Here is a 27,607-nt window from a genome sequence, read left to right as displayed (position 1 = left end):
AAGCTTGCTGTCTGCTGCTCTGGAGCAGGACCCAAAGCAATCGATTCAAATTACAAGAAAAGAGATTCCAACTAAATATTAGATGTCAGGGGTTGGGAAGAGAAGGAGGAGTGGTGGAGACCTCATCCCTATCCTGACCCTTCCAGGGAGGAGGGGGAAGACAGTATAGATTTACAACAGTGGTTTGCAGGAGATCATAGCTCAGAGGCAGATGAGGGGAAAAGTTGGGAAATAATGGGAGAGGAGCAGGCAGAGCCAAAGCAGCAGCTGGCTTTAACATTGTCACTAGAAAGCATTCCAGACCCACCATCTCCCAGAATCCGGTGAGCCTTAAAGGTAGGATAGCAAAGAGCTCAAAGACAGAGGGCATGTAGAAGCACCCGTAGAGATGCTGATGACAAATGAGGAGGTGCGAGAGAAGGTGGAGATTTACTTGGGACATATACTGGGTTCTATAGCCTCTCTCTGTAAAGAAACTTTTCCTTGTCTTTATACTTTCCCGGGCAACCAGCCGGGAGCTGCTGACAGCACCCTGACAGGAATAACTTTCTGGTGGGAAGAACTCTTCAGTAGTGGAATGGACTACTTCAGAAGGTCGTGGAGTTTTCTTCATTGGAGGTTTTCAAACAGAAGTTGAATGGCCATCTGTCAGGAATCTTTAGTTGTGATTTCTGCATTGCAGAGGGTTGGACTGGACTCTTGGGGCTCCTCCTAACTTTACAACCCTACAATTCTATGAATGAAAACAACAACAATAGATGTAATACTAGAGGTAAAACAACAGAGAAGCTTGCCAAATTTATTGAGAGAGCAATGAAACTGAGAGCTGCTATCTGAATGACATCAGTGTCGTCACCCGGATTCCTCACCTAGGATCTTATTATTATTATCATTATGCTTTATTATTATTTTATTACCTCTGCCAAGTTTTAAGTACTGAGATTATTAATTTATCTGCATCTGGTTATTATTATCTTTCTCCCTGTCCTGACCATCCCCCTGAGGTTATATTTATATGTGTTTGTCCTTTGATGCTATGGCCTGTCGGCTACGCAAATAAAGTCTATTGATTGATTGATACTAGAGGTGGAGCTAGAAGCATGCCCCCATTTCTTCCTCAATACATTTTTACCTTCCCATGTTTAACACATGAGCAGGAGTAACCACAAAAGCATAGATGTACTTTTCACGATAGGATCATGATAGGATTTTCAAAAAGGTTTTATGACACACTACCGTCATTGAACACATGCATACATGTTCTTCTTCTTCTTCTTTCTCTTCTTCTTTGGCAATCACTCATAGCTGAGTAAGATTGTCTTCCATAGACACGGTTTTAACAATGAGTCCGTAAGTGACTGTGCATATATGCTTGTGAAACATGGACCACTTATAAACACCATCTCCAACTCCTCGAAAGATTCTATACATGTTACACACTATTGCACACATAATACTCATCACTCCCTTGCTTTTGTTTAAAAAAATAATCCCTGCTGGCCGGGGCTGATGGGAACTTGAGTCCAACAACAGTGGGAGGACACAGGTCAGCCCTTCTGGGGAGGTGATATGGAAAGAAGTATATGAAAGCCTATGCCAATTGGAGAACCTACTGACTCTCCCTAAAACCATCCTGATGGCATTGACTGCAGCCTCTCAGGTGGGCAGGAGGAGAGGAGAGAGCTTCTCATCTAGCAGATAGCCCTGACAAAATCCTGGGTAATAATGTTGGGTATATATATATATGTGTGTGTGTGTGTGTGTGTGTGTGTGTGTGTGCACTGAATCGAAGATGCACACCCAGGCATCCAGAAGGCACATGAATAATTGCTTTCTCTTCTCGTTGGGGAATTGTGACGAGAGTCTCTGACGCCTTAAATCATATTTATCTGTTTAAAATTGCTCTTGCCAACAGGAGCCCAAGAGAGGAAGTGGCTTGCATTCTGAGGCGCTGCCCCTGTGGAGTGGCCACAGCGTGCTTGCAATACAGAGGCATGATTTGCATTCTGTTTGCTCCATCTAGCAGTGCATAAAGGGAGCTTCATTTCTTCCCCGGCATCTCATTGTGTTTGAAAGGAAAGGCTACGCGGCTGTGAAAGGTCTTACTAGGGGAATAGGAGAGGCACAAGGCAGGTTTCGCCATGCAAGGGCTGGGATGACAGGTTGCACTTGCCTTCTCTGTGCATTGTACTTGACCATTTCTGGAAATGGAGACCCCTGAAATGAAAACGAAAACAAAAGTGTGCCTTTATCTGCTTTTGGTATCACCAGTTCTGTAACTGCATGCATGTTGCGGATAATGTGGAACTATTCTTAATGCCAATGCAGTGGGCTCCACGAATTGCATACATTGAGTCCAAACTACTCGCTGTTCTTTGTGAAAGTGACTGAAGCTGTCCAAAAAAGGAGGAGGAGGAGCTTATTGTCAGGTTTTTTGGGGGGGGCATGCTGGTCTATCAGGAAGAGAATTGTACAGCATGTGCTTTGCACACAAAATATCCCATTTGCAATCACTGTCATCTCCAGGTAGGGCTGAGAAAGACCTGGAGTTCTGTAGAACTGCTACCAGTCAGTGCAGACAATGTTGTGTAGTGGTTAGAGTCTTGCCTTAAGATCTGGGAGACCATCCTCACTCAGCCACGAAGCCCACTGGGTGACCTCAGGCCACTCACCCTCAGCCTAGACTACCTCACAGGATTGTTCTGAGGATAAAACAGAGAGGAAGAAGAACCATGAATGGCACCTTGAGCTCCTGCAAGGAAAAGGTGGTATAAAAATATAATTAAAAAGTCAGTAAATAGGTATATGGATGAAGGCTCTGACCATATAAGGCAGCTTGCTGTGTTGGTTTCTGTAGCTTTGACTTGCTCCTTCACATAGTTGTAGCTATTTCATCACGTAGTGAAATCTGGTAGGCATAATGTCATCCTTCATGGTCCCTGATTGGTTGGCATCACCAATAAGACTTTCACTCAGGTTCCCTCTGCATCATGTAGTCAAGCCTGCTTGGCTATGGGAACAATGGCTGCTTCATTATGTGATCCCTGGTTGTCTGGAATCCCTTGTGGGGCTGAGGTAGGCAGGAGCTGCAGAGTGGATCACAAACCCTGTCATCTGTAAATGAGACCCACAAAGTGTTTAACCGGATGGTATGCTAGGGTGGCTGAATTCTTCATTCCGTACTGCAGTTCCTTAATCTGGATAAGTGAGTAGATTTTTTTTTTTGTGTGTGTGTACAGGTTTTCAGACTAATAAACCTGAAATATTCTATGCATCTAAATGAGTTGCTGTCCTATGTTCCTGAGACTGATTTAAATCCCATGCCATATCTGCTACGGGGGGTGGCAGTGTGAGGGAAGGAAGCTGATGGGCAAGATACAGAACAGAACCATTCAAAGTCAAGTGTAACAAAAGTGGCCTTTTATATGTGTGATCAGATTTGTGGCTTTGCAAAGAAACAGCGAGACCAAAAGCAAAAAAGCAAAAAAACCCACCACCCCTCTTGTGTGCTGTTTTTGAGTTTGCAGATCTGTTTGCAAATGAGGCTGGGAGCTCTCTGGGTATAAAAGTGGATGCTTGGCAAATCCTATTTCACTTCGCCAGTGAGCTGCAAAAGTATTGGATAATGGGTTATGTGTTGTAGATCTGTTTGATTGCATTGTGTTGCAAAGTGGGAATTGTTTTGCAACATAGATTCTTAATCACTGAGGCATCTATGATTGCGTCGAAAATTGGTTGAAATTGAAAGTTAACTATACTGCAGACGGCTTATTCTAGTGTATAATTGAAAATAAATTCTAATAACTCCTCTTGAAAAGAGCTGCCAAGAGGACTTACTAATACAACCTCCTTCCTCTACACCCTTTCTCCCCCCACCCCTGTGAGTTTCCCTTATGCATAGAGTAGCAATGGGAAAAGGGGCTCATAAAGCAGAACACAGCATGACATGTTCTAAATGGAAGGGAACTCAGTGAGCTTGCAAGCTCCTGTTCTCTCCCTCTCTCCATCCTTGATGAGGGAAACTCTGGTGGGTTCCCAGGGAATTCTGGGAATTGTAGGTCTGGGAGGGGAATAGGGGTCTCTTGGCTCCCAGAATTCTTTGGGAGAAACTTTGACTGTTCAAAGTGGTATCATCGTGCTTTAAATATATGGTGTGAAGGTGGCCTAAGAGGAATAAGAGTTGTAGTTGTAGTGCCTCCACTTTCCCACAAATATTCTCCCCTTTTGAAAACAGAAACCAATTTTCTGCCACTTTCCTGGTGGTGGGGCAGAAGCATCTCGGAAACTTTTCAGACGGGGATTGATACTTACTTTTCTGAGGAGATTGATGCTTCCATTCCTGGCTCTCACCGTGAAGTCTGGCTAGCAGGAAGTTGTGAGAGGGAGCCATACCCCACTTCCTGCCACCCACAGTTCCCATAATGCCTTGGGTACAGTGTGACATGACACTGCAGCACCCTCAGGGGCGTTCCAAGAAGTGTGGGTGACAGGAAAGTACAGAGAGATCTGTGCTACAATGAATGTGATTTTTATTTACAAGTTAAAATGGCAAGGAGGTACGAGGGCAGAAAAAACTTTGGCCATCTCATGAGATTAAATAAGGTAACCCTCTCAAAAAAAAATTCAGAGAAATTTCTTTCTGCCATGATTTTTCAGGAGAGCTTAATTTTTTCAGGAAAGTTTAAGCTTGCCCCCAAAGTGAGTGGCCAAAATAGAAATTATCCGCATCACTCTAAGAGTTGTAAGTTCCTTTAAACTGTTCCTAATTTTGTGTTTTAATGTTGTAACCCACCCTGGGACCTTAGAACAACTCTGAAGGATCAGGCCAGCGGCCCATCTAGTCCAGCATCATGTTCTCACAATGGCCTACCAGACACTCCAGTGCAAAACCCACAAGCAAGATTTGAGCGCTAGAGGACCTTCCCCACCTCTGGCTTCCAGCAATTGGTTTTCAGAAGCATTGCTTCCTCTGACCATGGAGCCAGAGCATAGTAATCTTGGCCATTGACAGCCCTTACCAGAGATGCCAACAAGCACTGAAGATTGAGGGGAACGGGTTGCACGTGTGACCTTGAGTTACACTTCAGGAGGAGCCAGGGAACAAAGCTGAACACAGTGGCCTGCAGCTCTTCCTCTCTTGTGCTTGGCAAGGGTGAGGAGGAACTAGCCACTCAAGCCCTGCTGAGCTCCGCGCTCAGCCTCCTCCGCCCCTGACAGCAGGAAACATTGGGTGGGGGGTTAAAAATGCTCAGCCCCTTGGAGTTGGTGCATTTGGCCCTTACAGTGAAGGACAGGTTATTAATTATAATAACAGAACACGGATGGGGAACCAGATTTTGCTGGACAACAATTCCTGTCATCCCTGACCATTGGCTAGGGTGGCTGGGACTGATGGGTGTCCATCAACATCTAAAGGTTCTCCATCCTTGCTCTAGAATCAACATTTCATACCAGCCTTGCTAACTTCCATCCCACTGTGCAAACCTCTTCTTCCTGTGGTGGCATTTACCTTTTGCAATTCTGAATTCATTTTTTTGCTCCATCAACAGGTCTGGTAGAAGCATGCAATTGATGCTCTTGTCTTGCATCTCCTGCTGACTGTCAGAGTTTGTGTGTTCATTGCATCCCTCCCCTTCCCTCCCTTCTCTTCCTTCCCTTGTTCTTAGCCATCATTTCCCCTGAACTGGAGCCAAGTATCAGCAGACAGCCCTGGAAACAGATAAGATGCATACCTTGGATCTGGGAGAGAATTATTGCATTGTTTTCCCAGGGAGGCAGCCAGAGAGATTGGGGTCTTGTTTGCTGAATATTTCAGCTCTTTTGAGGAGCATTTGTGGCCCATTCTTCATATTCCTGGTAGAGACTGCTGAACAAGCAAAAAAGGAGAAGATCTTGCTTTATTCTCCCGTGATCTAAGCACAAGGTGGAGAGAGGTGGGATGGTGACAGGGGGAAGACACCAGCAGAATGAAAAGGCAAATTTTTAACCAATGAAAGGGAATGCATTTTTAAAATCCACATTGGAGCCCTCTGCAGAGTTTGCTGGCATAAAACAAAGTGGAGGCCAAACGCTTCCCAAAATTGCAGACAAGGAAAGGGAGAAATACATGCTAGTACTGCAGATCAATTATGGACTCATTCATACTTACCTTTTCCCCCACACTTTCTAAGCACAGGTTTGTGTTTAAAAGTGCTGTATCCAAGCAGTTTTTTATTTTATTTTGTTTGCCCTGGTGCTTTCCCTGCGAAAACCCTGTCTTTAACTCTGAAGCAGAACCAAAGACAATTAAGGTTTTGAGCAGATTGTCATTTGTTCTGATTCAGCAGTAAAGAATGGGTTTTCATGGGGAAAGCACTGGGGGAGGTAGCACTCTTACTTACTTATTTCACTAAACCTTTATTAGGCATTACAAGTATAGGCCATCATAAAACATCCACATATACAAAATTATCATATATAGAAATAAACAGCCATGTTCCGCTAAATAGTGCCATTCACCACTCTTAGAGATACTATTGACAAAAACCTCAGCCCCCCCTTGCAGTTACTTCCGGGTTGATGTCAGACAGATGGAATCTGATATTTTCATTGTGCCGTGATGTGAGAATACCCCAAAAAGGGGATAGCACACATTTGCGTAGCTGGTTGTACAATGGAAAGTAGAAAAGGATATGTTCTACTGTGTCCGGCACATTTAAAGAACATCTGCAATGTCTATCATTTCTGGGGCAGTTTAAATATCTGCCCTAGACAAAAGCGGAGGGGGAAATGTTCAGTTGGGCTGACATAAAGGCCCTGCGTTGGCTGGAATTATTAATTTTGAGATAGTATATGTGCTGCCGAAGCGAGTACAAGTACTTAAATATATCTCCAATGCTACAATACGCCTCGAAACTGGATTCATAAGAATCGAGGCCAGAGTGCGGCTCGCCACTCTTAATTTTTGGCTGAGACTAGCCTCTCTTCCGAGCGGCCTTGCTTCCTTGACTATCAAAGACAATCTCCAATCGATATGGAAATGAGCAGTGGATAATATAATAACAACTCTAGGATTCAATTCACAGTTCTTACTTAACATGGGGAACGAACAAGCCAAAAACATTATTAAACAGTTTGTGGTAGACATAGAACGACAGGCAGACCTAGCCAGGTCCCCATAATTTTTAGTTAGCGAAACTAGAAGATACTCGACTTCCCAAATGCCGTACATAGCTGACCTTGAAATATCAAAACAATGAAGGGCTTTCACCTTGACCTCTTGTCAAGCCCTCCCTTCAGCAGTTCAGGAAGGCCATTATAGGAAGATACCATATGAGCAGAGGAAATGTCCATGTGGCTCTGGGCAGCAGGAAACAATGGAGCATGCCCATCTTCATTGCCAGTATTACATAGACATTCGAGCCAGGTTTATCCAGGCCATCCTATATAAGTTCCCTGGGCATTCAGAACAACACTACATCTCCCTATTACTAGAGGACGAAAGCCCAGAAGTCACATATTTAGTCGCCAGATTTTGCGCTGCCATGATAGATAGAAGGATGGTCTATGCTACAAATCAGTCCTAAATAGAAGGCCCATATTGTTAGATCCATACTTCTGAAGCCCCACCCCATACAGCTGTTCTTTTTTAACTGATCTCCTTTAAATTTTCCTTATAGGTTTTTATTCATCCATCACCTACGCTTAATCAAGTATTCTATGTAAATGTTTTAATCTACGTTTGGTTCTTGTTCCCAATTAATTCAATAATTATCCGCTTAGAGACATTGTTATGCTATTTATTTAGGTGTTTTGCTTATGCCGGTCTGTGACCGTAATAAAGTAAATTCAGTTCAATAATTTTGAGATGCAGCATAAGTGACTCTGTCGTATTTAAACCATAGAACTTGGAGAAGCAAATTTTGTTTACAGCTGGCTCGATGTTTTGTTTTTCAGTGTCCCTTTGAATTCTGCAATAAATATATTGCTCACTTGAATTATACAAGGGTTCCAAGTCAGTACCGATAGACCTGATTTTGCTATGCAAGGGTTGGAACTACAGCGGTACCTCAGGTTACAGACACTTCGGGTTACAGACACTTCAGGTTACAGACTCCGCTAACCCAAAAATAGTACCTCGGATTAAGAACTTTGCTTCAGGATGAAAACAGAAATTGTGTGGTGGTGGCGCTGCGGCAGTGGGAGGCCCCATTAGCTAAAGTGGTACCTCAGGTTAAGAATGGTTTCAGGTTAAGAATGGACCTCCAGAATGAATTAAGTTCTTAACCCAAGGTACCACTGTATCTGGATTTATAAGAGTCCTTAAGTAAGTCAGAGAGCACTCAGACACAGCACGTTAAACTGAGGAGCTATGCCTAGAAACATGCCACAAAAGAAAGTCTGGACAAGCCATGTTTTCTTGTCTGTTAAAAATAATCATATGCTAGCTTTTAAGGCTGTAAACTTCAAATTAATCATTTAGATCTGCCAACTTAAAACCTTTTGGCTGACTATGTTGACATTGGGCTGGCGCCTTCACTATACTCTTTTTGGCACATGCTAAAAATAGTTTTTGTTTGTTTAGGCAAGCAGACCAGACATGCAGAATGTTGACATGTGTTTTAATCTGGTGGGTTTGTTTTTTTTTAGCTTATTGTTGATTTTAATCACTTTTTTGAAGGTTTTAAATTGTTGTTTTCAATTGGCATTTGTTTGTTTTCTTGTGTTGTTGGGGTTTTGTTTGCTGATACTTACATTGTTTTATTCTTTTTGAAACGGCTTTGATGTTTTTTGTATTTGCAATGAAATGCTATATAAATTTTAGGAAATAAATCTAAACAAAGAAGGGCCACCAATTATTGGACAACAGGTTTCATATCTATGTACAATAACAATCTGTCTGTCTGTCTGTCTACCATCTGTCTATAGAGAATAATAGAAATATAGAGTTGGATGGGACCAGAAGGGCAATCTAGTACAAACCTCTGCAAAGTAGAAACCACAACTAAAGAATATATCTATATAAAATTATTTGAACTGCAGTTGCCAAATTATTTGGCAAACCAGTAGTAGCCAGCGAGGTTGGAAAGGACTGTGTTGTTGGCCAATCTTCTGAATACAGGACATCTCTTCTGGTTACCAAGAAGAAGAGAGAGAAGGCACTGGGGAGTTTGGTGTGGCACAGATACAGCATTCGGATACCCCTGCACTCACATTGCACCAAGGTCTCTGCTGCCTTGCCCTTCCACCTGCCCCTATTGGTAACCAGCAATGATGTGCAGTGCTCGGAAGCTAGGTCAGCAGTGCAGTCCCCACCCTGTGCTGGCTTGCAGGCTATTACTGTGACAAAGGGTTAAAGCCCTTGCCCTCTATGACTGGATCCCAATCCTGATGGGAGGCTCTGTTTGTGCCATTTGTATTGGGGTTGGGGAAAGTTCCATTGCAGTGAATGGGAGTTTTCTCTCTCTCTCTCTGCAATGCAAATTGCAGGCTAATGTGTATGTACAGATGGTGTGTGTGTGTGTGTGTGTGTGTGTGTGTGTGTGTGTGAGAGAGAGAGAGAGAGAGAGAGAGAGAGAGAGAGAGAGAAGAAAAAACTGCTGGTGGCCAACATCTAAATTTATGCCTGTTATGACACATCACTTCAGAATGAAGAAATTCTGCTTTTTGCTTCAGAACGCCTCTGTTTACTCAACTGCAAATTGATGCTGCAAGTTTAACCAATTAATTAATCAACTATCTAACAACATGTTTATTCAGAAGTATGTCCCACTTCTGTTCAATTAGGCTTTCTTCCTAGTAAGTGTGTTTAGGATTGCTGCCTGAAACCCATAAGATTAATCAATTAACAGTGTATGACTGCACAGTTAAGACTGTCTTCCTATCCTTACTTAGTTGTCAGTAAACCAATTGAACTATGTGGGATGCACTTTAAACAATGCATTCATAAGACTGTGCTGCATAGCTGCAATCCCATGCATGCTTATCTAGAAATCTTCCCTTACATACAATGGGATTCACATCACATTGCATAATATTGCTCTATGGGTATACATAAGAGTGTAATATAAAATTTTGTTATTGGGTGCTAATTCTTAGGATGCCAGTAGATTCACATGCATAGCACTATGAAATATGAAATACAGCATTTGGGGTACTCAGATTTCAGAATAGCAACTGGGGCAAGAGTCACAGCAAGGTTTAAAGGCCTGCTCTTGGCTACAATCAATATTAAATTGCAGAAACATGGATCTCCTTCCTTATACCTGAAGCAGTATTAGCAACAAAAGTCAGGCTGCTCCCTCTCCCATTATTTTTGGAAGGAAAGAGAGTTGCATATTTGATATATATATCTAATGGGCATATACAACAGAATGTACTGATTTATTAAAATTTGGTGCCTTGCCATTGGAACCTAAGGAGAGCCTGCTGGATCAGGCCAATGGCCCATCTAGTCCAGTGTCCTGTTCTCAAGTTGGCCAACCTATGCCTGTAGGAAACCCTCAAGGAAGATCTGAGCACAAGAATACTCTCCCCTCCTGTGACTTCCTGTAACTGGTAAATTAAAACAGCCTTCCTGTCCTAAATCAGCCCCACAAGGCAATTCACATTCATAATTAAGTGAGAAATAAAGCAACATATATAAAAAAAGTGGAAACGATAGCAAACACAGAAGAAATTAAAATATCCAAGGGTGATCAAGCAGTCCACCACCTCCTGAGGGAGTCTATTCCACTGTTAAACAGTCCTTGCCATTAGAAAGTTCTTCCTGGTGTTTAGTTGGAATTTCTTTCCTTGTAACTTTCCTTGCTAATGGTTTTGGGTCCTACCCTTCGGAGCAGGAGAAAAAAGCTTGCTCCATCTTCCATGTGCTACAGCAGTTTAGATATTTGAAGATGGCTCTCATATACCATCTCAGGCTCCTCTTTTCCAGACTAAACGTGCCCAGCTCCCTCAACTTTTCAGCATAAGTCTTGGTTTCCAGATCACCTCTGCCAGTCAACCAGCTACAAATCCACATATGAAAAGATTGCATTAAACTGCTGGTGAATTTTCACAAAGACTTTTTTTAAAAAACAACAACAAAGAAACATAACTGCTGCAGAAATATGGGAAAGTGGCAACTTTTTAAAAAGAGAGAAATGGGAAACTAAATTGTCCATCCCTAACTCAGCCACACCCAGCTTTCCTTTAAAGGGAAAATGAGGGATGTAGTTAATGGTGTCATTGTTGTGTTAATAACCGGCTTACTCACTGTTACTCAACGGGTAGTTAATCTGGAACACGCAGAGCTCAGATGAAACCAGGTATGTTTCTGGAACTAATGGAAGACAATTCAAGACTGCGGTTAACTTAAATACCCATCTGCTTACATCCCAGGAGCCTATAAATTTCAGTGGATAATTAGTAGCTGCCACACAGGAAGCAACAGGACGTTGCATGTGTTCGCTTGAGTTCTGATTCGCCATCCGTCACTCTCTGTGATTAGGACCAGCTCTGTCATGGAGAAAGTCTAGGCATCTTAGCTCCAAGAATTCTTCCTGCCTCTTCAATGGATATCTCAGAGAGAGAGTTACAGAGCACACTTTTATCAGTTTTTTACATAGGAAGCTGTCTTACACTGAGTCAGATTCTTGGTCCTTCTAGTTCAGTGTTGTTGACACTGATTGGTAGCTGCTCTCCATGTTTTCAGGCAGGGGCATTCCTGGAAATCCTAGGGATTGATGGAACTCGAGACCTCCTGCATGCAAAGTAGATGCTCTACTGCTAAGCTACAGTTCTTTCCTTTAAGTGCACCCCTATAGGTAAAATGTGGGATCTAATTTCTGTTAATGATGATGCTCCAGATCCCTGGGGCTCAGCTTAGCTAATGGGGACCACAGTGTAGCGTGCCATTAAATCACAGCAGTTTTAAAAATGAAATGTGTGTCATGGTCAACCCTTCATCATTAAAGTTGCTTACAGGCAATGACCATTTTGGGTGGGGGTATCATTACGCGGTGGCGCTGTGGGTTAAACCACAGAGCCCAGGACTTGTCGATCAGAAGGTCGGTGGTGCGAATCCCCGTGACGGGGTGAGCTCCCGTTGCTCGGTCCCTTCTCCTGCCAACCTAGCAACCTAGCACACCAAAGTGCAAGTAGATAAATAGGTACCGCTCCAGCGGGAAGGTAAACGGCATTTCCGTGCGCTGCTCTGGTTCACCAGAAGCGGCTTAGTCATGCTGGCCACATGACCCGGAAGCTGTACGCCGGCTCCCTCGGCCAGTAAAGCAAGATCAGCGCTGCAACCCCAGAATCGGTCACGACTGGACCTAATGGTCAGGGGTCCCATTACGCCACCCCACCACCCCATTCTTTCTTCTTCTGGATCCAAAAGAACCCACACGGCGGGGACCGTACATCATTTGGACATGCCACAAACAATTGCTGCCTGGACTCAAAAGGAAGCCCCCAAGAATTCAATGGGACTGGCGCTCTGCATACTTAGGGTATCTTGAATAATTTTTCCCAGGAGTAAACCCACTGGTGTCAGTCAAGATTGCTCCTAAGCAAGTGTGCCTCTGATGACCCATGTATTGATTTACTATAGTGATATTCTACAGAATAGGGCAATAAATAAAACATGAAGGTTGCAAAATTTCAGAACGTTAATGCAAGCGGGGGGAAAAATCTGTGATTTTATCTAAAACGAGTGACTAAGTGCCAGGAGGAAGTTCTTGTGCTCAAATCCTGTTTGCAGGCTTCTCTTGGCCAACTGGTTGGCCAGTGTAAGAGAGGATTCTGAACTAGATGGGCCACTGGCCTGATGTTCTTGGGTTCTGAAGATGATCGGAGCTGTATGTCCAGCAATTTTTGGAAGGTCACAGGTTCCACAGCCTTGAAGATAGTTGTTCGCAGGTGCACCCTCTCCTCAGTCTCATCCTGAACAGCTTCATTGCCTACATTAGGCAAAAGAACTCTTGGCAGGCACTAAAAATGCAGATGACATTCAGCTTCAAGGTTCTTTCTCTGCCTTCTCCAAACCCCTTGAGGCCTGCATACAGCTGACCCCTACACCTTGCTCTCAGCCATAGAATTCATTATATATGATGAGCATAGATTTAAAGTACGGGTGGCCAAAGATCTATATTCTCAGGAGACACTACCCAACAGATGTCTGTGCTTTGCCACACAGCCTCTCGTGTGCCCAGACTCGGAAATAATATCGAAGAGGGAGAGGGATTGTTACACGTACCTGTCATTTATTTAAGGGTTTGTTGTTCATTTCTTTTAATCCTGCTCTTTGGCTGGAAAAAGAAATCCCAGAGCTCCTTTAAAATGTCATTAATAGACGGTCCCTGGTCTCAGGCTTATGAGCTAAAAGACATGGCATGAAAGGAAAGGGGGTGTGGAGGGAGGAGGAAAAAAGGCTAACACTAGAATTGGTTCTTAGTTGCAATATTCTTACAATGACTAGCTGGATTTGGAAGAGTAAAAGAACAGAGATAGCCAACATTTGTTGGTGTCTTGAGCTGATGCAGAGAGAGGCCTGCAATCCTATTCTACTATTATAGTCTTGTGTTTTAAATGTGGTCTCCATTGTCCGTCCCCCCCCCCCCCGTTTATCTTTGTTTCTTATTACAGTGGTACCTCGGGTTAAGAACGTAATTCGTTCTGGAGGTCCGTTCTTAACCTGAAACTGTTCTTAACCTGAGGTACCACTTTAGCTAATGGGGCCTCCTGCTGCCGCTGTGCCGCCGCCACATGATTTCTGTTCTCATCCTGAAGCAAAGTTCTTAACCCGAGGTACTTTTTCTGGGTTAGCGGAGTCTGTAACATGAAGCGTCTGTAACCTGAGATACTACTGTACATATTCTATATTGTATTTTTAAATATTTTGTTGTAATACTTTGTTTATTGATGGGTGGCTATATCAGTTGTAGTAATAATAATACATTACCACTGTCTCCATTTGGGATCATTTTGTCTGATGGCAAACTCCTCTGGGTGTCTCAGCAGAGGAATCTGGTTAGAGGCATGACCCCTCCGCAGTCAGCCAGTGGCACTATTAGAAGAGGACTGGCCAGGGGAGCTTGGAGGCAAGAAAGAGGCAAGAGTTGCAGGAGGAAGAAAAAGGAAGGGGGTGAGGAAGGAGGCAGAAAGAAAAGTAGAATACAGAGAGAGGGAGGCCGGAACGCAGGCAGATGGACCAACAGAGGAGGAGGGGAGGTGGAGTACAGCAGACCTGACCCCAGTGGCCCTGGAGGAAGTCACTGGTGGCAAGAAAAAGCAAGCTTTTTGAGTTTCTGGTCCATGGTCTCTGTCCACTTTGGAGGCAACGATACCTCTCTTTGCCAAGGGCACAAGGGCCAGAGTGAAGGGGACACTGATACAGGTCTTTAACAAGGGCACCAGGGAGCCTAACTATGCCTCTGTCTGCAACTGCTATGGAACTCCCAGCCTCTGATCGACTTTCTTCCTTCTCTGCCTTTCTAACTGCAAGGGAAATGGGTCTAATGATGCTGCCTCCACAGCAGGGGAAGTGAGACTTAATTAGCCCATGTTTTGAAAGCAGTTTTGGGCTCTGCAGGTGAAAGCAGGAGCCGAGCGTCAAGCCTCCTTATTTGCATTCTTATTGCCTGGCATCATCGGCAGGGAGAAAGTGTCAGAACAGCTGTTATGTCAAATTACCTTCCTCTCGTAACTGGGAATGGGGGGGGGGTATCATAGCTGTCATCCTGTGGAAGGCTGAAGGAGCCCAACATTTTCTTGCATATTCCGTTCTCATCTAATGCTTTCTCTGTCTCTCTCTCTCTTTGGTGATATTAACCGGCTAACCAGCAGTATCAAGCTCAGAGGTGAACTTAAGATGAGCAGATCCCTTCAGACAGCCTATTACACAGGCCTGTTAGCAGAGATGAACTGGAAAGGGCAGGGGCTGCTGCAAGCGGATGCGATGGAGAGGCGTTAGTGCAAGTGGGAAAGGCGATAGGCAGCTCGGAGGGGGAAAGGGATTGAGGAAGATTGGAACAGAAGAAAGATGAGAGGCTCAAACCAGGCTGTGTTGTACATGCACAGAGGACTGTGTAGGAGCTAGGGATGGGTGAATCTGTCCATTTTGATTTCTCTCGGTTTCTCATTTGCGCCCCCTCCCCTTTTAAGTTCAGTTCCTCACATTTTCACATCAGTTTGCAGGGAGGGGTAGTGGAATTAAAAAGCCCAAAAGCATCAGCACAGTGCAAATTTATCCTCCAATGTGGCTGGCCTCCAATTTTACCTCATATGCACATTTTTGCAAAAGAATGCCCCCTCCCTTTCCCCTTTTTTAAAGGGAAATTCCCTTATTCCGAATAGGATTCCTCGCAAGAAAAGGGAAAAGTTGACAGCTATGCAAATAATGGATTTTTGTATGTTTGTTAAGATATGCATTCATCTGAGAACAGCATTGCAAAATTTGGAGAAGGGCTTGAATCCTGTTTGCAGATTTCCTATAAGCACCTGCTTGGTCACTGTGAGAACAGGATGCTGGACCGTTTTCCTGATCCCACAGGATCTTCCGAGGTTCTCGTGTTCTTAGATTGCACTTGGTTTTGAGATCAAGTGCTGAGACTTGCCTCACCCCTCCTTTTTTTGAATGAAAATCTCCCCAAACTGTTCTGCAAGCAGTGGCGTAGCGTGGGTTGTCATAACCCGGGGCAAGGCAAGTAATTTGCGCCCCCTAACCCGTGGATTTGCGCCCCCTAACCCGTGGATTTGCGCCCCCTAACCCATGGATTTGCGCCCCCTAACCCTAACCCCCAGATGTTGCGCCTGGTGCGGCCGGCCCCCCCTGCACCCCCCACGCTACGCCACTGTCTGCAAGGTTGCACTGGGAACTCCATGCCACAGGCAGCCTGGTTGGCAGGCTTGTTGGTGACATAGAATTTTGGGGGCTTTTATTGCACTTGTTGGTTCCCATCATGTTTGTTTATGCTGTGGACAGACTGCAGTCAGCTTTAATTTGGGTTTGTGAGGTTTTAATTATATGCTTCAACTTTCACTGAATCCATTTTGGCACAGAGAAGGCTGGCATAAAGCTGCCACTTTTACTTTCTTTGTTTACTTTCACTTTAATTTATACACCACTCATTGATTTTCTTGCTGGGCAAGGAAGTGTACTTCCCCCAAGTGGCTTAAAAAGAGGTATAGAAAATACATGCTTGTTTGTTGGTTGGTTTGTTTTTTGTTGTTATAAAAAGGAACAATAAAGCCAGAAACAAAACACAGAGATAAAGAAAAATCAGCATGAAGCATAAAACTGATCAGATGCCATGAAAATGGGTCATAAAAGCATTCTTAAATAGGAAAGTCTTAATCATTTGCCTGAACCAAGGCAGGGAAGGAACCAGCCAAGACTCCTTTAGAAGTGAGTCCCAAAGAGACTTCTCACCACTCACAGTGGTGAAAGCTCTCTGACTGGTTGCCAGGGTCACTGACTTGCCCCACACACATTGAGGGGGCCCAGTGTCATGTGACCTGTCTCTCCCTAACCAGCACACCAATACTGGGGGGATTCAATCCCCTGCCCACAAATATTAAGGGGGCCAAAGCCCTTTCCACCCCCTATAGTTAGCTACCCTGCTGGTTGCAGTCTATGGCCTATTAAGAAAGTGAGAGCACTCATAACTGACCTCTCTGTGTGTACATGATAGAGGTTTCTATAACTACACGTGGCCTGGAGAAAATGGATGGGAAACTTTTAACCCTTCCCGTAAAATACTGTACCTCAGCTGGGATCCCCAGATTCTGCATACAGATATGAACCCTGTTCCCTGGATTAGATCACTGCTGGGAAAGAATAGGAGTTGTCAAATGCATGGTTGAGATGCTGTGGTTTTCTGCTGCAACTCCCCTGCCCCTTGTGTGTGAGCACTGTACACATGCTCCACCTTCTGAATAATCCTTAACTGGAAAACTTTCATATATGCAAAACGTGTGCTATAACCGTACCTGATACCCCCCCCCCACGCCCTTGCTATTGCCTCTCTCATTGTCTTATTTTAGGATCAATACAGCAACAATAATCTCAGGCAGTTTCCCGCCACCCAAAAAAAGTTCACAATGGTTAAAACTAAATTTGGTCACATACTTTTCCAAATGTTCACGATGGATGACTCTTGCTCAAGGGTGTAGTTAATGCTGTATCCGTCACCTTACAACACCCACAATTCCACACCGCTGGCCATTCTGGCAGGGGTTGATGGGAACTGTAGTCCAAAGGGCATCATAACGGCTATCCTTAGTGCTGCGTTTAGGATGTCAGGGCTAAGATTCAGATGACCCCAGTTCAAATCTTCACATAGCTGCAAAGCTCACTGTGTGAATCTGGGATGGTCAGTACCTCTCAGCCTCAGTGCGGCCTACCACACAGGATTGTTACCAGAAAAACTCTGTATGCTCCCTCGAGTGTACTGGAGGAACCAATTCCTAAAAGCCCATTACCCATGTGCAGGATTGTGAAGACTGGCAGCTCAGACCAGTCTGTTATAAGAAACTCTTATTGCGGCAGGCTTTTGAAACATAATGGCTTCTTAATTAAGCCAAGTGACAGTTTTATTTCCTGGAACCCATTTCCAGAGTTCAATTTTATTTCTATGCAGAATTAATATTTTGCACTTAGAAATAATAACAGACAACAGGGAGACGGATGGGACCAGGGTCGTATCTCTGCTCCCATTAAGGAAGCCCTCTTGCTGTCGTTGGTAGTTTCAGCGATCGGTACTCAATTTCCAGTGCTTGTTCGGCAGAAAACAAGGCATGAATCAATATAATTAAAACAGTGCTGTTCAGGCCAAATTAAGAGAAGATGATTATGTCAGCACAATGGGCCCCTTCCAACTTGCGCGTCAGGACACGTGCACAACCATGATACACTCCTTTGAAAAATAATTTTTAAAAATCCTGATTCATTAATCCATGATTGCTACTTCTCTTTGAGTCTGTACTCAAAGCCACTAAGGTTTATGATACAGAATGAGCATTCCATGCATAAAAACTGCTTTGAGAGTAGGGAAGGTGGAACTGAGCCAGGGAGGTGTTGCAGATAGTGGGTTGGATTTGGGCCAGGGAATCCCAGGGTCCCTGTAGGGATGGAGGATAAATTTGTAAGGTCTGCATTTTAAAGTGACCTGATCTAATACACCAGACCTGAACTTAGGTGCTGATTGGAATGCACCTGTCAATCACTTCTCCTAATTTTGCAGTCCAGTTTCAGTTAAAAACAATGCACAGAGAAATGTGTGAATTGCTAGAAAAGTACACATAAAATGCATATTTTAGGGGGAAATGTGTCTGCTACCAGTGCTGAGTGTTCCTTTATCAGGTTTGGAGGTTTTGCTGTATCTTGTATGTTATGATTCTAATCTTGGGAGTGAGTGAATCATAGTAGTTCTATACACTCCAGGGTATAGAATATTATTGAGTGTGAGTGGTTTTTGCATGAGTGCTTGGTAAAAGTAATGCTTCAAGCACTGAATGGATGTGGGGGCCATATGAAATGGAAGGTAAGTGGGATTGGATGAATAACTGTATGAATGTTGTGTTGTTTGACTCCTTTCTAAGGCTATCTGGTTTTATGTGTTTTATGGATATGGATATCGTTCACGAATTTTGACATCATGTTTGTACTTCTGCATATGTCTATGTATATGCACACTTATGTGTTTACCTTTTGTAACCACTTCAAAACCTTTTAGATTATAAGTAGCATATAAATGGAAATATAAGTATGTAATAAATATAATACTTTAGGGGCAAATGCACTGAAAAGCCTACACAAATGTGGATTTCGGGATAAGAATGGATGCAAAATGTGTATAGCTTTTTGAGTGTGCGTGCATTTTAAACAAGGAAAGAAGTTTGAATGCATGTAAAACTGATAGGGAATGGAAATAGGCTGATACATCATTCAAGGTCTCTGAGGTTAGGGACTGGAACAGGATGTGAAGGCTTAAGCTGGTGCCTAAACTATAGCAGGCAGAGGTACTCCACTGTTGACACAGCAAAGGCGGAAGACCAGTGTCCTTGTCTTCATACTACAGCATAGGTGAGTAACCTTTTCTGGTCAGCAGGTCAGTTCCTTATTTCTCCACACCTGGAGGCTCCCTATGACATCAAATGAAACTATGCTTTGAAGCCCTGAATTATGGGACTTCAAAGCACAGGGCAAGACTTTCAGAAAGCCCTGCCCTGTGCTTTGAAGTACCAGAGGCTGGGGCTTTAAAGTGCAGGGGGGGGGGGCGGTTCTGTTTAGAAGCCTTTTTGCCAAGAGCCCCAAGCTGCTCTTAAACCTACCAGTTCAAAGCTAGGGGCCACATACCACTGGTGGTAAGTGTTAGATGCAAAAGTGGGCAGAGTAAGGGATACAAATGGCACCTTTGTACAGTAAATTACATCCCAGCCATGCTAAAGCCAGACATTTCTACACACACACTAACCTCAAGGAGCATGTGGACTGGGGAGAGCCCCGAGGACCAATTAGAGAGGCTTCAAGGGTCACATTTATTTTAGGACCACAACCATAGCCTGATCATTTGTGGTAAGGAGAGCCTGTAAGCATATGCAGGGCCAGGTAACTCACTTACCTTGGTTCGATCTTAAGAGAATGAGAGCCCCAAAAAATATTGACCATGATAAACATATGGATAACTTATTTAGCTGCACCTTTCACAGAAATAAATTTACAGAACCGTGTAGCCATTCATCATGTGCCATGCATTATACCTGAGTCAGATCCAGCTCCGATAATTTCACATACATATCAGAAACCCATGAACAAAAATTGTTCAGTTTTAGTTTGAAGGTTTAATGCCTGTGCATGTAAATTAGATGTACTGACCTTTTGTAGTGTTTGTGGCTTGTCTTCTGGGACATACCAAGGAAGGGAGACAGCTGTTTGGTAACAAGACTTATTATTCACTGTCCTTCCTACCATGCACCTATGCTTACACGTTCCCCTCCCTGCCAAATCAGGGCAAAGGGCCCACAGTTTAAATCTGGAGCTGCTTAAAATGCACACCCCATTATGGCAGCTCTAGGTCTTGGAGCTGGAATGGGATGTGACCTCATCAGAGGAGGAGCTCATCATGAACCCAGGAGCAGCCGGAATCAAGTCCCTGATATTATACCTCAAGGCCATAGTGTACCCCAGACCCTTAGCATTCCCCAGCTGGTATCACTCCTTGGCTCTGAACACACCCACAATGGCTGCTGTGGTCTCAGTGACAGTGAGAACAGCAAATTAAAGTTCAGTGTCAATGCTGCAGTGCTCCCATGGTAGCACAAGACTGAGTTTATTTAGAGCAGTTTACAGCAATAATACAAAAAATAAATAAGTTACAATGTAAACCATATTAAAAGTTTAAAAAAAACAGACATCAAATAACCATTGTGGAAAGATGCATTCTTAATTACATGTGTAGGCTTGGTGGAATAGAAACGTTTTCAGCAGGTCTTTAAAAGCTGGCATGGAAGGCAGCTGCTTAATAATAGTAGTAATAATAGTAGTAATTTATTGTTGTTGTCATTGTCATATTTATTATTAAATTCCGCCCTTCTGACTGGGTTGCCCCAGCCACTCTGGGTAGCATCCAACAAAATATAAAAACACAAAAACCCTCAAATATTAGAACAAAAAACAAAACAAAAACCCTCTAACAGGAGGGAGGCTTATTGGCAGAACATTCCACAGGACTGAGCTAATTGCACTAAAGGCTCAGTTTCTTGTTGTCAAATGAGTCTCACCAACTCAGGGAAAAACAAATGCTGCTCCTGCAGGTGACCTCAGTGATGAGCTGGGATGTTATAAGGGTTCAAGTGATCCTTGAGATACCTTGGGCCTAAGTTGCCACAAGAGTTCTACTCAAAACTCTACTAGTACTCCTGGAGAGATGACTCAGCCAGGCTGGTTATGTAAATTCTTAGTTGCTGCCTCGAAGCTGCTTCCTAAAACTCCACACACCTGCTCTTAGCCTGAGAGTCTTCTGGACAGCTCCTCTTCAAGTTAGCTCAGCATTACAGCATTTGCCCAGGAGCCCCTGCCTATCATGTCAAGAGCAAATTGACCTCAAGAGCAATGTGGTTTAGGGACTAGCTGTCTGGAAGAGGACAAGAAGCAAAATTATTCTCTGGTTTAGATTAAAATCCAAGCCATGGAAGAATTTTGGGATCATAATATTTACCCTATATATGAAGCAAACATTAAGAGCTCCTGAAATGCATACTTCCGAGCCCAGTAAAGCAATCCTTGATAACCTCTCTAACCTCAAGGCACTGCCAGATAGGATAAGGAATGGAGAGAACAGAAATGAGAAAAGGCTACAGAAAGCACTAACAGCTTTGAGTTAAGGGATCATTTTTAAATGTAACTTCTGGTGCATAGTGTGCCTTATAAGAGCTACATCTGGGAAATCAGACATGGCAAGATGAACTTGGTGAAAGATGATCTCTAGAAGTGCCTGGTTTCCCCCCCTCTCTGATTTAAGAGTCTTTTACCCAAGTTGATACATGGCATCTGAGACTGAACTGCCAATGGGCTGCAGGGATTTGGAACACACTGAGACAGTTCATTTCTGTACGTAAATTGTTAAACTGTGAAGATGGAGGCAATATGAAGGTCACCCTTCTCTTCCTTGCACATTCCTGCGCAGACATATAGACACCCTGCCCTGCCCAAGGAACAATCGTGCCTGACACATTCCTAACAGATTAGCACATATGAAAGAACACCGCCTACAGTTATCTAGATTATACGGAGCATCTCAGGCACAGTCCAAGGGAGAACCAGGGTGCACTGTGGTGCAGGTGGTCAGAGGTCAAGCGGCAAGCTAAATGGGATAAACTCAAATGCCTCAAGCAAATGAGGTTGTGTACAAAATGAGCCACCAGCCTGTTGATGCTGCAAGCATGAGGACCCTGGATACAGGCAGCTGGTGTATTGTGAGAAATGAATGGAATTGCGGCACTGCTAGGGATAGGGGAAGAATTTGTTATGTCCACTTATTATTTATTTGTTTTACAGTGGTACCTCGGGTTAAGAACTTAATTCATTCTGGAGGTCCGTTCTTAACCTGAAACTGCTCTTAACCTGAGGTACCACTTTAGCTAATGGGGCCCCCCACTGCCACTGCTGCACAATTTGTTCTCATCCTGAAGCAAAGTTCTTAACCTGAGGTACTATTTTTGGGTTAGCGCATGTGACAGAGGCCTCCAAATCAGAGATATTTTTGAGACGGGAAAGGGATGCTAAAACAAATTACAGTTTAATTTTTAAAAACTGACCGGTCAGTGACCATAGCCAATAAGTTTGAGAGTGCTTACCTCTGCATCAGATTGCAACAACTATAACCATGAAAGGCTATTCTTCAACTTCTTTCTCATTCCCTACCAGGGTCAACATAGTTTCAGAAAATAAGCATGCAGTTTGCTGATTAAAATTTCACCTCACTGATTAATCAACTAAACTCCAGTTGATTAATCTGGTGGTTAAACTGAAAGGAGATTGCAGTTGTAAACCTTTTTTCCGTCTCTTGGAATATGAATTTGAATCACTCTGTTGTTACAAGGAATAGACAATTTGGAAGAAATGGCGTGTTGGACTCCCGCACTCCCCCCATCACTACCACACTCTTGTGTTTTGAGCCAGGTCATCATGCTCTGAATCTACATACAGGGTGATCAACCAGTATCTCTTTTACATAGATGCACACACACACACACACACACACACACAGAGAGAGAGAGAGACAGAGAGAGAGAGAGAGAGAGAGAGAGAGAGAGAGAGAGTGCTCTATACAAGGTTGATGACACCCTTTAAGCCCATTGCTCTGAGCTACGATCTAAGTAACAAAAGCTGACCTTAAATTGGTGATTAATTACAGTTGAAGGGAAATTGCAGGGAGAACTCGAGGAAGCCAAACTGTGTGAGCACTGAACCTGCTTAAATCTGTGATTAAACTCTGCTTGCGTCACACTGTTTGCATGGGGCTCTTAATCACCCATGTGTTCTCTGGGTGGTCTGAATGAAGGGCAAATGTTTCCTTAATGCCAGGCTACCGGGGAAGTTATGCAATGCTGGATTTTGCTAGGGAGAGGCTTTATCTGATGAGCTGGACATGCTCACCCAGAAACTCCCAGTTCACCTTAGGGGCGGTTCCTGCCATGTGTTAAGAGCTAAGCTGGTAAGTGGCTTTACGTGTGTGCACAAAATCAGCAGCAGCTCACATGGGTGGGCCACAAATAGGATGGATTAAGCCTGATTGGGAAGCCAAAAATAACCCTTCTTGATGTTGAATGGGGACATCCCAGAAGAGCAGAGACAGCTATGACCTGAAAGGAGATTTTGAAGGCCTCTGCCACTGCCTCGGCTTTTGTGGGAATGAGTCAGTGGGAGGAGCCCAAACTTTCATCAACCCCTGCTCATCAAAAATCTAGGCCCTATTAAAGTTTAGTTGCTATGCAGGGACACAGGATATATGAACAGATATCCCTTGCCCCACAAATCATAGTGGTGAGAATACCATTGTTATTTCTGTATACGTTTTGATCTGAAAACTCTGAGGTTGACACAGAGCTACTTGAGGTTTGGTCTTTCATCTCTAATCCAGAATATATATATATATATATATATATAGTATATATTCACATGTAGGAGAGGAGCGTTTGCAGAGATGGAAACCTTTATTGCTTTTGCACTTGACTGTTCGATTTGTAGCATCATTAGCTTCACTCTGGTCCAGCAGTTCTATTTTCAAAGGCAGCCCGGAGGGTGCGGAGGGACTGGGGAGAGAATTTGCCCAAAGCAGTCTCAACCAGCCCATGTCCATAACAGATAAAGAGATCAAATATGCACAGTCCTGAGATGTGGGAGCTCAAATATCCCAGCTCTCATGCAATGGTGTGGCAACAGAGAATAGGAGCCAAGCAATGTGAGAGGAGAGATGTTGGTGTGAAGCACAGCATGTTGTGCAATCCATCTCTTTATCAACATTGGCTCCTGGTATGTTTCAGAGCACAATTCAAAGTGTTTAAAACCCCAAACAGCCCCAGCCCTGTATACCTGAAGGAGCACCACTACCCCCATTGTGAAGTGAAGTTACAGGGAACCAGGCAGAGGGCCTTCTCAGTAGTGGTGTCCGCCCTGTGGAATGCCCTCTGATCAGATTTCAAACTGATAAACAACTACACAACTTTCCCAAGACTTCTGAAGGCAGCTCTGTATTGGGAAGTGTTTTATGTTTGACATTTCACTGTTTTTTTTAATTAAACTGGAAGCCGCCCAGAGTAACTGGGGCAACCCGGTCAGATGGGTGGGATATTGAGGCTGATTCAGCATGCTGGCTAAAGTTGAATATGTTGATACATTTATTTCAGAAGAATTTGCTAGTATCAGGACTCTTTAGAGCAGGCATGGCCAAAGTTCGCCCCCCAGCCGCTTTGGGACTACAATTCCCATCATCCCTGACCACTGCTCCTGTTAGCTAGGGATGATGGGAGTTGTAGTCCTAAAACAGCTGGAGGGCCAAGTTTGGCCATGCCTGCTTTAGAGCAAGGAGCAGTCACACCTCATTGTGATTGTGACCATAATTTGCTTCTGCAGTCCCCACCGGAAGAAACACACATGCCAGTTTGCCTATGCCCATGTTAAAAATTGCCATACTCATTTTACAAATCACTTTGCAACTGATGGGTGCCAAGTGCTGAATTCTGTTATTTGCCCCCCACTATCATTTCCCTGCAACCTCCACAGCTAAGTTAAGTTCACAAAAGCACTTACTTTGGTGATGGGACCATAGAGGGGCTCTCAGGATATGATCAATCTTCCTTCCTTGTGGGATAGCACTTTTCTCTGTCTGTCTCTTTTTCCTTACAAGATCTTGAGAGCTCCATAATTCATAATCCTGCAATGTGGGGGCTGATAATTGCCACCTAATCACTGGAGAAACAAGGCTGAAATATACTGAAATAAGCCATAAAACTCATTACAAGATAACAAGATTCTATCTATTCTCAGAGGTCGCTTTAAAGCTGTGCAGGTCAGGGAGCTAATCACCTCATTCGGTGGAAGCAATGGAGAGAAGGGGCTGCTCTGGTCTCATTTGTTCAGCTCTCAGGTCTGCAGCTGGTGCTGATGGAGAAAGGCAGAAGATCTTGATGGATTGCCAACTCCCAGTTTGAAAAATGCAGACCTTTTGGATGGGGGCTGTAGGGATGGGAGAGCAATACAGTTTGGTTTACATTTTAATGCAAATATATACCCAAGTTTCAATTCTCAAAACAATGCACGAATCAGTCATAGCTCAATGGTAGAGCACATGTTTTACATCAATAAGGTCTCTGGTTCAATCTCAGGTAGGGATGGGAAGGACTTCTGCCTGAAACTCTGGAGAGGTGGGAGGGGTATAGCTTAGTAGTTGAGCATATATTTTGAATGCAGGAGGTCTCAGGTTCACTTTCTGGCATCTCCAGGCAGGGATGGCAAAGACTTCAGCCTGGAGCCCAAGGTGAGCTGCTGCCAGTCAGTGCTAGCAATTATGAGATAGTTGGACCAGAAGTCTGACTCAGTGTAGGGCAACTTCCTTGGAAAGGCAGCTATGCTTTGTAATTCGCTCACCTTTGAATTTTGCGATGAAGTTTTTGAATCAAAAACTGGATACAAAAATGTATGTATTGGGGTAAAGTGTACATAATAGTGTGGGCATTAGAGAAAAAATAACACGCAGAAATGAATTGTGTTAGGGGGAAATTATTGCAAAAAATATTATTGCAAACACACGAGGAAAGGGGCCAACTAAACGTGAGATTGGGGAGGGGGGAAAGAAACTGAGAAAAACTGAAATTGACAGATACATCCATCTCTAGAGGGCAGAAGTAGAATTATGATGAGTTAGGGACAAAATCAGAAAGAGGCTCAATAAACCACTGGAACTGCAAAATGGTTCACTTACAGTTCAAACTAAATGCCAGCTGTCCAATTTTCATTGCCTATTTTATTTTTTCTTTAATTAATTTATATTCTATCATTCAAAATATGCTATCTTTCCACAGTGGCTTTAAACATTTAAGAACAATTTGAAACCATATAAAATATTAAAGAAAACTATTAATCATAGCAGCAGTAAAACCTTTCACATCTCCTAAATCCAATTCTATTTCACCAAGTCCTAACAATATATATATATATATTCTTGATCTGTCCTCAGTTGGGAGCTGATCCAATAACCTGCTTCTGATATCTTAATCCTAAGGATTATACTAGCATCCAATATAAATATGGATCTTGCTGTAGTTCCGCGTTTAAATAACCAGCTCATTTTTCAGCCAATGTTAGAGGGGGGTGTAATTTGGAGTGTATGGGAGCAAATTTCAGCACATAAATATTTATTTTAAAATTTATATCCAATTTTCTTGACCCAAGCAGAGGTTCTGCAGAGTGGCTAGTGCAATACCTACAGTACCAAAATATAAGTTCAAACATAATAGACAACGAGAAAACACAACTAATATTAATTCATTAAAAAGCAACATGTAAAACCCATAGGTGCAAAATTGTTAGAAGCGCAAAATTTCAACACCCGGTCTCAGTGCCGGATTCATGTATAAGCTAAACAAGCCATAGCTTAGGGCCCGACTCTCTTGGGGGCCCCAAAAAGTCAAAGAAAAAAACCCCTGGATGTACATTTCCAAAATATAAGTTCAACAATTGCTTTGATAAAATACATATTTTGTTATGTGCAAATGGCTTTAGGCTGTTACGTCCATAAATTACCATATAGCATATATTCAACACACACACAAAAAAAACAGTGACAATTTGTTGCTGACAAAGGGCAGCTGGACATATACGGTAAAGGGCCCCATTACCTTCAGTAGCTTAGGGCCTCTAATTCTGGCCCTGCCGGTGCTGCCTGAATACAGCTGTGCGCTTCCGTCCCTGAGCTCCATTAAAAATGGCTTCTCCATGAGAACCAGGAAGTGACCTCTCCAGACAACGGAATGACTCTTCTTTTCCTGTCTCTGCAGCTGTGATCACCTGAGTGATGCAGATGCCATTAGGCAGTTGAATGTGCATGTGTACTCCATCCATTTCCCTCCCACCCACCCCCCTGCATGCCACCCTGGGCACTGGCAACCCACGCTATGCCCCTGAGCTGGAATGCCTTTTCTTTGCAAAAGGTCTATTCACACATGCTGTACTTCTCAAGTAATGCCTGAGTGTGTATATTTAGGGTGTGTGTGTGAGAGAGAATGTGCACCAAGCACCCTCTGTTTTGCCTTTATTTGTTGGAACGTAGGCATGTTTGCCAGCGGGTATAGCTTCCACACTCCATTCTCGCTTTCGCTAATATTACCCTGGCCAGCAGGATCCCCGCATTTAACTATAGCTGCAGGAGAGCACTTACCAGAAAGCAATTTCATTCTCTCTTTCCAGAGGTACGTGGATGAATCCCAGGCATATAAAAGTCAATCTGCCTTCAGCTCCCGAGACTGCCTTGCTCCCCAGATCAGGCTTTCTCAAGTAGCCAGGCGGGGGGCTGTCAGTTCTGATAGCATCTGCGGTTTTTCTTCATTTAGTGATCTGTAAAAATTTAATGATTGTTAGCATGCTGTAAGT

At 43.6% G+C, this 27,607-nt stretch overlaps 1 protein-coding gene and 1 long non-coding RNA gene across 9 annotated transcripts in view; one reads left to right on the top strand and one right to left on the bottom strand.

Moving 5' to 3' along the window:
• Positions 1 to 27,607, top strand: part of LOC310695248 (protein CEPU-1) — a 798,779-nt gene that overhangs the window by 229,448 nt on the left and 541,724 nt on the right. The window lies entirely within an intron of this gene.
• On the bottom strand, positions 1,204 to 4,350 carry LOC310695141. Its single transcript, XR_014519946.1, has 3 exons — positions 4,312 to 4,350; positions 2,824 to 3,114; positions 1,204 to 2,217 (listed from the first exon to the last, which is right to left on the bottom strand). It is a non-coding gene; the product is annotated as an uncharacterized lncRNA (long non-coding RNA).

Source organism: Podarcis liolepis, assembly GCF_965112155.1.
Source record: "Podarcis liolepis genome assembly, chromosome: 16".
Lineage (NCBI taxonomy): Eukaryota > Metazoa > Chordata > Lepidosauria > Squamata > Lacertidae > Podarcis > Podarcis liolepis.
The sequence above is the reverse complement of the archived record's forward strand: the minus strand, read 5'-3'. Positions and strand labels throughout refer to the sequence as shown.